The 12,589-nt window shown below is 36.8% G+C and overlaps 1 protein-coding gene across 1 annotated transcript in view; it reads left to right on the top strand.

Moving 5' to 3' along the window:
* Positions 1–12,589, top strand: part of FREM2 (FRAS1 related extracellular matrix 2) — a 167,065-nt gene that overhangs the window by 10,699 nt on the left and 143,777 nt on the right. The window lies entirely within an intron of this gene.

Consider the following 12,589-nt stretch of genomic DNA (forward strand, 5'->3'; position numbering starts at 1 on the left):
AAAAAAAAAAAAAAGAGAAAGATCTATGTAAATAGGATCCCCATGTCCAGTTGTTCAGATTATACTCTGCATAAAGCTGCCTGCTTGAGGCCACCAGAGGATGCTGGGACCAGCCCAGCCCCACCTGCAAACCATGTGTTCTACCTAGGTGTGTCTGCCCAAAGGGGGTGCCTTTTTCTAATTTTCTTGGGTGCTGTGTGGACTAATGCTGGTGGATAATATGTCGCCTTCACCAAGAAAACAGTGCTAAATAAATGTGTATCAAGCTCAGTATGTCTAATGATTTTCTTAGTTTTCTTAGTTTGGGGCATTTTGTGACTTGGTCTAGCTCAGCTTTTCCTTGGTGAAGTCTGAATACTGCAGAGAATCGACTATGACCTGGGATCTAAGTCACCTCAGTAATTTATTGTCATCGCTCCCCCAGAGCCCTGACTGCCTCTCACACTCTTCGGCTCCCTTCCTCACCCTGCAGCCTAGGAGGAAAGCTGACCACTTCTAGATTGATCGTAAGGATGTTTGTGTTCTCACTTGCTCTCAGGAGCAGGAAAAGAACCTCAGGAAGAGTGTGTGAACAGGACACAGGAAATGAGGGGAGCTGTGTGCGAGAGAAGAGAGAGGGAGAAATGATTCAGTCACCTGTTTCCTTACGATGCTTTATAAAAACGCACACTATTCTGTCATCTATCTCAAAAAGATTCCATGCTTACCCTTCCTATTTTTTTGAAGCATTAAATAGAACTTGTTTAAAATGTCGTTGGACGTAACAGGATCACAGCTCTGAAAAATGACATCTGCTGGGTGTGTGCCAGAGAGGAGAAAAAAAAAAAAAAGTGTGTTAACTTGGGTTCAACTAAATTTAATAAGTTTAATGCCTTTATTTTTTTAGCAACCAAATCATACTTTAGTATTCTACATATTGATAAATGAATCTTAGTATGAAACCAAGTTCTGAGAAGGAAATCAACTTATCAGAAAATAATCTGCTTGTTCTAAATCACTGGTTCCAAACACCATGTATATCTTTCCGAATGACTGAATAAACCTCAATATCAAAAGTATGATTTTCTTTAAAATTCCCCAAAAATGTTTGAAATCCAGTGACTACAATTCCAAGACATTATAGCCTATACTTTTTTATACATTTTGCTTTTTCTTTCTTTTTCTACATATATATGCTCTATTATTATGCACTTCTCTTTCCTTAGCTGAATGGAATGGTAGCAATTACTTTAAAATGTTGGTCTGTATTCAAACTTTGGAAAACATTATACTGTATCATATTTCAAAATATTAAGTGAGGAGTGACTAGCTGAAGAGACTGGGTTTATTTTTGGATTTGCTGAAAAAGTGGCTGAGCCTCTAAAGATTGTGTTTATGGAAATAGGAACTAAATCATTCTGGGAGCTTTTTCAGAGCTAGAGTTTCATGTGAGAGAGAAAAACTCCAGAGATATTGTCCTTTACTCTTCTCCTACCACTCACTTAGCATTACTTACGGGGCTCGGGCAGATTCTGGCAACTATCTGTGGAACAGAATTTATCTTAATTTCCCTGATGCAAGAAAACTTCCCTTTGACAGAATAAATACAGAGACCTGCAAGGTTAAAAAATAAAAAGTCATATATGTATTTCAAAATAGTTTCAATCTGATACTTATTTTTTTAGGATTTTTGCACTGTCTCTTGTGACACATTCTAATATATCAATGAGAAGTGCAATACTATTTTCACTTACAGGGTATCTCGAATGAAATTCTCCTCTCTGGGAAGTGTGAGGTATTTTGCTAAACAGAAGTAAAAAAAATGTTTGGAATATTTGTGATAAAAGAAGAAATAAAGATATTCTCCCTCTCTACAAAAATATTATACTAAGAATTATGAATTTTTTCTGACCTAGCTATTACATCTTCTAGTAGTACAGTCAGTAATTTCATCAAAATATACTCTAGAAAATACCTATTTTATAGACTGTAATATGAGCATTTATTTTCAAAATCTTCAAATGTAGCAATGTAAATTTCATGAACTAGGTGACATGTTTATGAAGACACATTTGTGATGTCGTTTGACACTTCTCCAAGATATGTATGCCTCAGGAATTATGTCAGGTAATACAAGGATTGAATCTTACAAACAAGGCTTCTCCTTGTTTCTCAGTTGGAAGGATCTAGGTCTCAGAGTAGCCAGGTAACTTCCCCAAACACATCCATCCATCCATCCAGGAAGTAACAGAGCTCCCTCAAGGGTACTTACTCTTCCTATCCATTTGATGACAGACTTTTTGGACCAGAGGGTTTAGTTACTGAATTCAGCTGTAGTCATTTATTATCATTTACTTTATACAATTATAGTAAGCATATCCATACACCATTCCCATGAAATATATGAAATGCTTCTAGTATTTCAGATCTGAGAAGCAAGTCAAGGCACCATGGCATAAAATCAATCAACTCTCTACTACCAATTCTTTCTCCAACTCACTAAAAATCACTTTCTTCAAGTCAACCAGATTGATTTTAGGACAGTGACTATCTAAGGAAATTACTGGAGCAAATATAATCCTCAAATTACATTAAAAATAAAACATAGCTTTTAATTTCAGGAGTCAAGAATGGGAGAGGAGGCTGAGGAGAACAGAAAACTAAAATCCCTTGTTTTCGATTTAATTATATTATCATAAGAACCTGGCTAGCCACAGAATTCTCCTCTTATAATGTCCTAACCGGTTAAGACCACCCACGACTGATGGATTGGTGCTTAGGACAGAGTTACTACTTTTTAGTGTTTGGAGGGCTTTGGGGCAATTACCAAAGGACTGGACTAAAGAATACACTAATTGAAGAATAGATAACGTCAGGATTTTCACCTCGGAGTTCTGCTGTGTTTGGACTTAATGAATGTTGGTTAATATAGCACATGTATACACACATACACACACACACACACACACACACACATGCACACAGATCCTCATATGTCAGGGTTCTTTCCATTAGATCTTTTATTAGAACTATCATTTATGCAATTTTGCCTTCATAGCTCTGAGCACAGTTAAAAATACGTATATTTGACAGATGAGTAAACTGAGTCACAGATATAGGGAACTCCTTCAAGTTGTATAACCAGGCAGCTAGAGGCCAATTTGAATCCCAGATTCTTTCCTCAAACAGTAACTTCGACACTTATTCAGGATTGACATAAGAGGGAGGAATACTTGAATTCTTCTGGGTTCTCCAGACTGAGTTTTTTAGGCATGTTTGATAGATGAGAATGAAGTCAGAGTAGGATCTGCTGAGAGACAAAAAGTTCTGCATCCTCTGGGGTGTACAGTTTTATTTTAGAATACTTTAAAGGTCGCTGCATCCTAACATTTACAGTATTCTTTCCTGGTATCACACGGTAATTTTTCTACCTACATGTGGAAAAAAATTTATTCTTTCTAAAGTTGAAATAAACACAAATCAAATCAACCTTAAGGTACCATTTTTTTAACGTTTTTATTGGCATATAATTGCTTTACAATGGTGTGTTAGTTTCTGCTCTATAATGAAGTGAATCAGTTATACATATACATATGTCCCCATATCTCCTCCCTCTTGCGTCTCCCTCCCTCCCACCCTCCCTATCCCACCCTTCTAGCTGGTCACAAAGGTACCATTTTATAATTATTTTATCAATTAAATTACAAAGAAACTTTTTAAAAATTCACTTCAGGGATTATGGTGAAACAGGTACACTTCCAAACTATTTGTGAGGTTGTAAGCTGAGAAAATCAAGTTGAAGAAACATCTGTGAATACGGAGATGAAGTCAAGAAGGCTATAATATTCCACTTGAGACATGGCTCAACAGAAGCCAAAATTTGTAGGCACATGTACGTCACCATGCGAAAAGTAGCAATCTGGAAATTACTAATGCCAATAAAAATAGAGCTTTTTAGTAATGGTATCTACATCAGAAAATGTTATGCAGTCCTTAAAATTCATAACTGTAAATTTTCATATTGTAATTCTTCAAATGATCATTTAGTAATGAAATACATTTATTGCAATATTAGTGAAGAACCTGAGGAAATTCCCCGGTAGTCCATTGGTTAGGCCTCTGCGCTCTCACTGCTGAGGGCCCAGGTTCAGTCCCTGGTCAGGAAACTAAAATCCCACAAGCCGCGTGGCACAGCCCAAAAAAAAAACCCATGAAAATGTTACATCAAAATAGGTCATCCATCCAGTTTTCTGGGGCCAATCAACATGTGCATTTTCATAGTTACAATCTAAAAGGTCAAACTCTGAAATTAGAAAGTGTGTTCCTGTTATCTGTGGCTTCATCCAAAGAACTTTTGTATTTAAGTGTGGGTAGCAATCACCTATGGATTTAGCTAAACCGTCTTCCATCTCTTTTGCTTTTACCCTTTATGTCTTCTCGAGGGTAATTCAATGTAATAATAATAATACAGACTTGGAAAACACATCCTCCTTTGATGATTGCCTCTTTGAATTAAAATTCCAGATCTAGTACTTGGAATTTTGTGGGAGGAAAAACAGCATGTATTCTTTTTTTATTTTTTCCCCTAAGCTAATAGAGGGAAGAAATTAGAAAACTAATAATAATAAAATAAATCCAAAAGATAACAAGAAATGAGAGAAAACAGAACATAGAACAGAAGAAGCAAAAAGAAAGCAAATATTATGATGATAGATATAAAGCAAAATGTATCGATAATTATATTAAATGTAAGTGAACTAAATGTTCTAATTAGAATATAAAAGTTGTCATACTGGATAAGAAAACAAAACCCAATTATATGTTGCTTACCAGAAGCACATCCTTGGAAAAGCATGTATTCTTTTATCCCCTTCATAATTGAGCATATTTTACCTGATTTCTTCTCAGCATTTAACTCTGTAATTTTCCTCTTCTAACATTATAAGTATTCTAACATGAAAGCACTCCTGTCCCTTTTTAGTTTTGTCTCCAAGGAAATCCTCTAGCTCTTTATTATGTGAAATCCAGTCTCACGTAACTATTCCAGGTATGTCCCACCCTCAGCCCTAATGACTGCTAATCACTCCTCAACTTTCAACTCAGATGTCATTCCCTCTCCAAAGTTGCTCCCAATATCTTGATAACAAAATTAGCCATGTCCTTTTTTTGTGCTTCTATCCCTACCTTTCTTTAGAACAAGAATATTGTATTCTGATTATTTGCTAATGTGAAGACCTCCATTAGTAGAGAAGAAACTTTTTCAAGTCAAAAAAAGGTGTCATTAATCTTTATACCACAAGGCCTATCCAGGGGTGAACACACAGTAAATATGAAACAAATATTAAAATAAATGAATAGACAAATGGCCAAAAGAAGCTCTATTTTATATAAGGATCAATTAAATAGTATTCTACAAAAAGCTCCTATAAACAGTTCCCAGGGGACCCTTTTCATTCCTTTAGAACATTCTCTTATCCTAGCATTGATTTAAATCCTTGTGGCACCAAAAAAGATTTTTAGTAAAGCTTTCACATTTTTAAATACATGAAACTATCTGCTGTAAAAATGCCTTTGAAACCTTCAATGAAATATACTTAAGATTGAAGAGATTCACAGTAACCACCAGTTTAGAGCTCCTGTTATTTTTTTTTTTTTTTTTTTTTTGTGGTACGCGGGCCTCTCTCTGCTGTGGCCGGACCGGGGCACGAACCCGCGTCCCCTGCATCGGCAGTGGGACCCTCAACCACTGCGCCACCAGGGAAGCCCTCTACATTTTTATGTTTCTTGTTTGCTTGTTTCAAGTCTCAAAGCCTGAGCATCAGATTCAAGATACTTCTTTTTTTTTCTGCAATATTTCTCTCTTTTTTTAATTTTTATTTTATGTTGGAGTATAGTTGATTAACAATGTTGTGTTAGTTTCAGGTGCACAGCAAAATGATTCAGTTATACATATACACGTATCTCTTCTTTGTCAAATTCTTTTCCCATTTAGGTTATTACAGAATATTGAGTAGAGTTCCCTGTGCTATACAGTAGGTCCTTTCTGGTTATCTGTTTTACATATAGCAGTGTGTCCATGTCAATCCCAAACTCTGACATAAATCAAGGTACTTCCTGATGGGCAGAAGAAAGAATTAGGATATGTGATCATCTGGCCCGGTATATTTAGTAGGAGGAGCCCTACTTTTTGCTCCATTATGAAAACTGGTTTGCCGCTTCCTCATTTGAGCTCTCATATGACATGGGCACACCGTCTATGAGAGTCTCTCTCTGGTTTTGGCACTGAAACTGGGCATCAGACATGATATGCGTGTTGGCCATTATAATGTGTCTGGTCCATAGCCAGACATGTGTTGCCACTGTCTTTGATTGTGCACCGCCTAGCGGTGCCCAGTTTTTCATCCGCCAAGATCCCTAATTCATATGCTATTGAAAGATATAAATAGCTTCTTGACCTAGTAGAAGAAGCTGCAAAGTCATTTCTGTATATGAAATGTCAGTGAAGGGCGAGGCTTTCAGAATTTTATTCCGTACCTGATGGTTGAATACTCAAGACTCCAGGAGACTGGAAGCTCTTAATGCTGGTTTAGAAGAAGCACAACTTTTTGCTGGAAGGTGACCGGTAACTTCAGGGTTTAAGGCAAAGTCATTATTGATAATTAGCTTGAATTTAAAGCAAAGGCTGGAAAAATATAAATAAGTGCAGTAAGTCGGAAAATGAGGTCTGAGTACCAGCATTAAAAGACTTCACAGACATTCCGCTGAGAGAAAAAAAGCAAGCATTCTTGGCAATAAAGTTAATTACTAGTGACATGAGAACCAGAGGAAAGACACTAGTGCCTCAGGGGGTTATAATAAGATGGTGAAGTAATGTCAGGCACTGATACAAGTATTTTTAATCTGTAAGAGAGCACAGATCCACTAGAATACAGATCCTGGGAGGAGATGTTGGCGACTATGGCATAATGTTTGTAAGCCTTTCCTTTTTCATTGAACAGTTCAGAACAGTTCAAGTCATCAAGATCTTTCTGTGCCAGATCCCTGCCTTTAAAAGCATGAATCTATAAAATACCTGTCCTGTACTGTCCATGAAAGAATTTGTACCTTTTAAATAGAAAAATATAAACTAAATTTTATTAGTTATTATTCTTTAGGTTAATTCCAAAATTATATGTCATATGGCTGTACTGTTTTCATTAGCTTTAGTTCAGAGGAAACTTTTCTTAAATCATTAAATCTTCCCGTGAATATGAATCCTTATTAGACACATTTTTAGAGGCTTAGCATGGTTCTATATTTACTCTCAAAACAAATGCTAATCACCTTTTAAAAACTAAGCAAATCTTTCATAAGTGACTAAAATACCATAATCTCAAATCAAATATTTATTTGTGGTGTATATTACATTACTCAGTAATATCCCAGTCTGTCTTTTTAAATTTGCTCTGCGTAGCCGGGAGAAATAGACCATGGTGTTCAATGGCAGTTGTCATTAGTATGATTCTATATTTGCTAGAACCTATAAGAATACAACAGAGAACCAGAATGCTATGGAAGAGAAGGTTCAGAGTTTCTATGGTGAAACTTAAAGAGTTTCCCTATTCACTTATTTATTGAATTATTCAACAAGTATTTTTGGTGCCTCAACTATGCTTCAGGTGTCTATTGGGATCTTGGAAAAGAATGACGATCATGGCAGTTATGACCTCTGACCTGAGGTTCTGATAGCTATGGATGATAAAACAGTAGACAAATACAACACGTATACATCGTTTAAAGTATTATGGGGGTTATAATTAAATCCAAGATAGAGATGCAGATGTCAGGAAAGGCCTCTGAAAGGTGTACTATTTAAGCTTAGACCTAGGATGAGATGATGCTGCGTCAGGAAGAAGGGAGGAAGAAAGAAGAAGGGAGGGAAAAGCACGTGCGATGGCATTGAGCTTGGTGTGTTCAAGTGACCAGAAGAACATCAACACACCTGGACCTCAACTAACAAACCAGAGAGTGGGACAAGATGATGCTCGGGAGACAGACTGGGGTGAGAGCCTTATAAACCCAGGGCAGTAATTTAGACTCTGTTCTGAGGGAAAGAGAATTCCCCAAATCATTTTCTTTAACTTCTTATTTTATTTTGGAGTATAGTTGATTAACAATGTTGTGTTAGTTTCAGGTGCCCAGCAAAGTGATTCAGTTGTACATATACATGTATCTATTCTTTTTCAAATCCTTTTCCCATTTAGGTTGTTACAGAATATTGAACAGAGTTTGGGATTGACATATACACACTGCTATATTTTAAATGGATGACCGACAAGGACCTACTGTATAGCACAGGGAACCCAAATCATTTTAAAACAAGGGAGTAACACGTTCCAGTTTATGTTTTCAGATGATGACTCTTGTAGCTGTGGAGAGTCAAGGGGACGTATCAAGGAGAAAGCAGGGGCTGATGCAGGAAGACATCTGATACAGAGAGAAGAAGACAGTCTTGCGTAATTTCAGATCTCAATCTATAGTACTTACTGATGGATTGGATTATGGGGTAAGGAAAAAAGGGAATTAAGCATGATTCTGGGTTTCTTGGCCAGCGGAGAATGGTGCTGCCATTTGTTGAGATGGAAAAGACTAGCGGGGCATGGAAAAGGTTCAAGGGAAATTAAGAGGTCCTTTCCAACATATTAATTATGAGATGTCTTACTTCTTTGAAATGTGTACACAGGAAGGTCAACCTCTTGACCCTGCTTATCTTCCTTTCCATCCAAGTGAGGGGCGCAGCGTCTGGAGTTAGAACTGGGACAAATACCAATTGGTGATGTGACCCTGAGCCAAGAGACTGAACCTTTCCAAGCCTCAGTTTCATTTGTAAAGTGGGACAATAATAGTACCTAGCTAACAGGGTTCTTTTGAAGATTTAAGTGAGATTATTCATGGAAATCGGATCATTCATGCAGCACAGTTCCTGCGGCATAGTAAGAACTGTGCAGGTAGCTACTACTATGAGGGTTTCCAGAGCTTCTCTTTCTGTTTGTCTTTCTTTTTTTTTTCCTTGCTTATTTTCCCTCTCTCGCTCCTTCTTCTGTCCTTTTCTTTCTTCCTTTCTTCCTTGTGCTTGCCTTTCTAAACTGTGCATAAAGTTTGACTGTCTGACTATTTGTTTTTGGTGGAAAGATAGGATATACAGGGACAGAAGTGGAAGAATAATTAACACTTCTTCAATGCTGAATCTAGAGGCTAAGAATGCTTCCAAAGTTATTGGACCACTAGTAAGTAGCTAAACTCAGATTTCCATTAATCTAATAATAATGAGTTTTCACTTTGGCCAAATCATAGAAATACAAAACACTGTACTACTTTTCACTGTACATGTTTTATTTCTCTTTTTTAATGACTGGAAATATAAATTTTATAGACTTGAAGGTTAAATACAGTAACATGCTTTTACCAAAATGTAGTACTCCAAAACATCTTGATTTAGCAATTGTGAGGCTTGAGGGACAGTTTTGATCGCAAGTCTAATACACTGGGACACAACCAGCCGAAGACAGTGATAAAATACCATGTTTGTTCAGGTCTTAGAACCTCCTAAATATATTTAGTATAGAATGCTGTACTAAACTATACTGTAGTATAGCTATGCAGCTGCCAGATGTTCCATTTAATCATTATCATAAAGAAAAAAACAAATAAAAGCATCTTTGAGAAAATTAGTAAATTTAAGTAATAAGAAGAGCATATATTTTGAAATCCTCCATTTATGTCATTGGAAAATAAGTGCCGTGGATTTGTATATTACTCTTAACATGTTCCTTAAAAGCTGAATATTGCTTATGTGAATTATTTGCAGTAAACAGATACTTCTTTTTTTAAAATTAATTAATTCATCTGGTTGCTCCGGGTCTTAGTTGCGGCATGCATGTGGGATCTAGTTCCCTGACCGGAGATCGAACCCGGGCCCCCTGCCATTGGGAGCGCAGTCTTAACCACTGTGCCACCAGGCAAGTCCCCAGTAAACAGATGATTGGGTAATATGTAGATTTTATTTAACAGCTTTATTTATCTGTTTCTACCTGATAAGTTTTACAACCATGGGTCTTTCTGCAATATTCCAGTGAAATCAAAGGGAAAAATGTCATACCTAATCCCAATTGCAAATAAGGAAAAATATGGTTTTTTAACATTGTGATAAAGTGAGGAATGTGTGGACCACACACACACACAAAATATAGATGTTTTGGTTCTTGCTGCACAAATGTAGGTTGATTTCATAATGTACATTTCCTAGGAGCAATAATGTTTGTGTAAATGAGGGGGAAAAAGTTTTCCTGAACCTTTTCTTTTAGAGCAGTTAGTGTAAATTTACTAAAATCATTAATTTATTGATCTGTTTCTGCCCCTAAGGATAAAAAAATCAATGGCCGAGTAGTGCTATCATTAGCGATTTTTCACTTAGGGAATAAATATAAGGTTAAGAAAACAGTGTACCTTTAGGTGGTTCACATTTAGAATTCTCATATTGTTGTTATGGTAGAAGATTCCAGAATAAATTATTCAGGTATGGCTAAGTACCATTTCACATAAGATTCACTTTTTGCAGAGGCTATTAGCATTCTTGGTACTAAGAAATTAAAAGAAAAGATTAAGGGAACAAAATTATCTTGCTATGTTTGGTTTTCAGTTTAGAACTACGTTTTATTCTTCTTGCTGATTTTGATTTAAGCTTGGAAAATAGCACCTTCATAGTATTTTGAGGAAGGAAGCCAGGACACAATTCTCTTTTTATTTCAAGAGAGCTCTGACTACTTTCCTCCAAACTGCGAGAGCAGAAGTGCCTGCTCTCTATTTCTTTGCTGGTTTCCTCTGTGCAGAAATATCTAATCATTTCATCTTGGTAATGCCCCACCTGTTACCTTTAACTCCACTTACATAGTTATTAGAGGCATGATTTGAGAACACTGAAAACAGTGTTTTTAAGCATAGCTCAAGAGAGCCACTTCAGAAATTGAAAATAAAGTGGTAAAACTGGTTAGTAGACTTCAGAAATCCAAGAGACAGAGAAGAACCATTTTGTGTTCCCATAATCCTTCTCTTGCTTTACTTTATTTTTATGCAGAAATAGCCCCAAATTAAATGCACGGCATCATTGCTATAGAATTAAGAAAAGTAGGCTACACTTAACCATTTAAGAAAGTTATTCTTGCTACCCAAACCTCAAGAACCATTTTGTTTCACCATGCATAGCCATCCAGTTACTAAACCAGTCAATTTTACCTGCTTCCTGAATTTCTGTTGAATCAGATTCCTTCGCTAACTCTATGGCTATTGATCCCATTAGAACCACATCAGTGTGGTTTATCTTAAACGATTTATTAAAAGTAAACTGCTTAAAATAATGATCGGCACAGAGCAAGTGCTATATAAATGTTAGCCATTTTCCCGAGATGTAATATAGTAAGCTATCCATGAGAACTATCTCTGTTTTTTACCCTTGTTTTTCATTGATGTATCCTCAGTGCCTGGAGCATATAGTTGCTCAATAAATGTTTATTGAGTGAATGAAGGATTTTTTCTAATGTAATTCTCCTAATGGATCTCTTCATCTCTTGTCACTTTCCCCTCTGACGCAGATACACTTTGTTTCTATAGTTACCTAAAAAAACAGTTGTGATTTTTAAAATTATCTTTAAAAAAAAAAAAAAACCTTCTGTCCTTCCCTCTGCTGCCACAGTTCATTTTCTACAGTGCAAATCTGATACCATTATAACTTTCCAACTCACAATTATCCTGTTATGCACAGGATAAAATTCAGACTCTTCTTGGGAATTCCCTGGTGGTCCAGTGGTTAGGACTCCACACTTTCATTGCTGAGGGCCCGGGTTTGATCCCTGGTCGGGGAACTAAAATCCCACAAGGTGCACAGTGCAGCCAAAAAAAAAAAAAAAAATTCAGACTCTTCTTGATGTACCAACTAGCCATGTCTAATCTATCCAGCCGCACAGCCTTTTCAGGATTCCTGCACGTGCTACATGCCTTTCCTTTCTTCTTTGGTATCCTTCCATTGTCTCTGCATGAGATTCACGCCCATAGTGTATTTTCTCCCTGATTTCTTCTACCCCTGTTATTAAGGTCAGACATCACCTCCTGTGTGTTTCCATAACTACTAATATTTGTATCCAGGGACAATATTCAAAGTATTGATTTGTATATCCATATATTGATGTAAATAATAATTTAAACCATCGTCAATTATAAAATTATATATATACATACATATGAATGTGTATACATGCACATTCATATATCTATAATTACTTAGCAAGTGATATAAGTGGCAGCGCAAATAATTAATAATAGCATAATATAAGAAGGCTGTTAATATACTATGCAGTATAATATATTACACATGTATATATTTTTTTAATTTTTTTATTTTTTTTTCGGTATGCGGGCCTCTCACTGTTGTGGCCTCTCCCGTTGCGGAGCGCAGGCTCCGGACGCGCAGGCTCAGCGGCCACGGCTCACGGGCCCCGCCGCCCCGCGGCCTGCGGGATCTTCCCAAACCGGGGCGCGAACCCGGTTCCCCTGCATCGGCAGGTGGACGCGCAACCAC

Source organism: Physeter macrocephalus, chromosome 13 (genome assembly GCF_002837175.3).
Source record: "Physeter macrocephalus isolate SW-GA chromosome 13, ASM283717v5, whole genome shotgun sequence".
NCBI lineage: Eukaryota > Metazoa > Chordata > Mammalia > Artiodactyla > Physeteridae > Physeter > Physeter macrocephalus.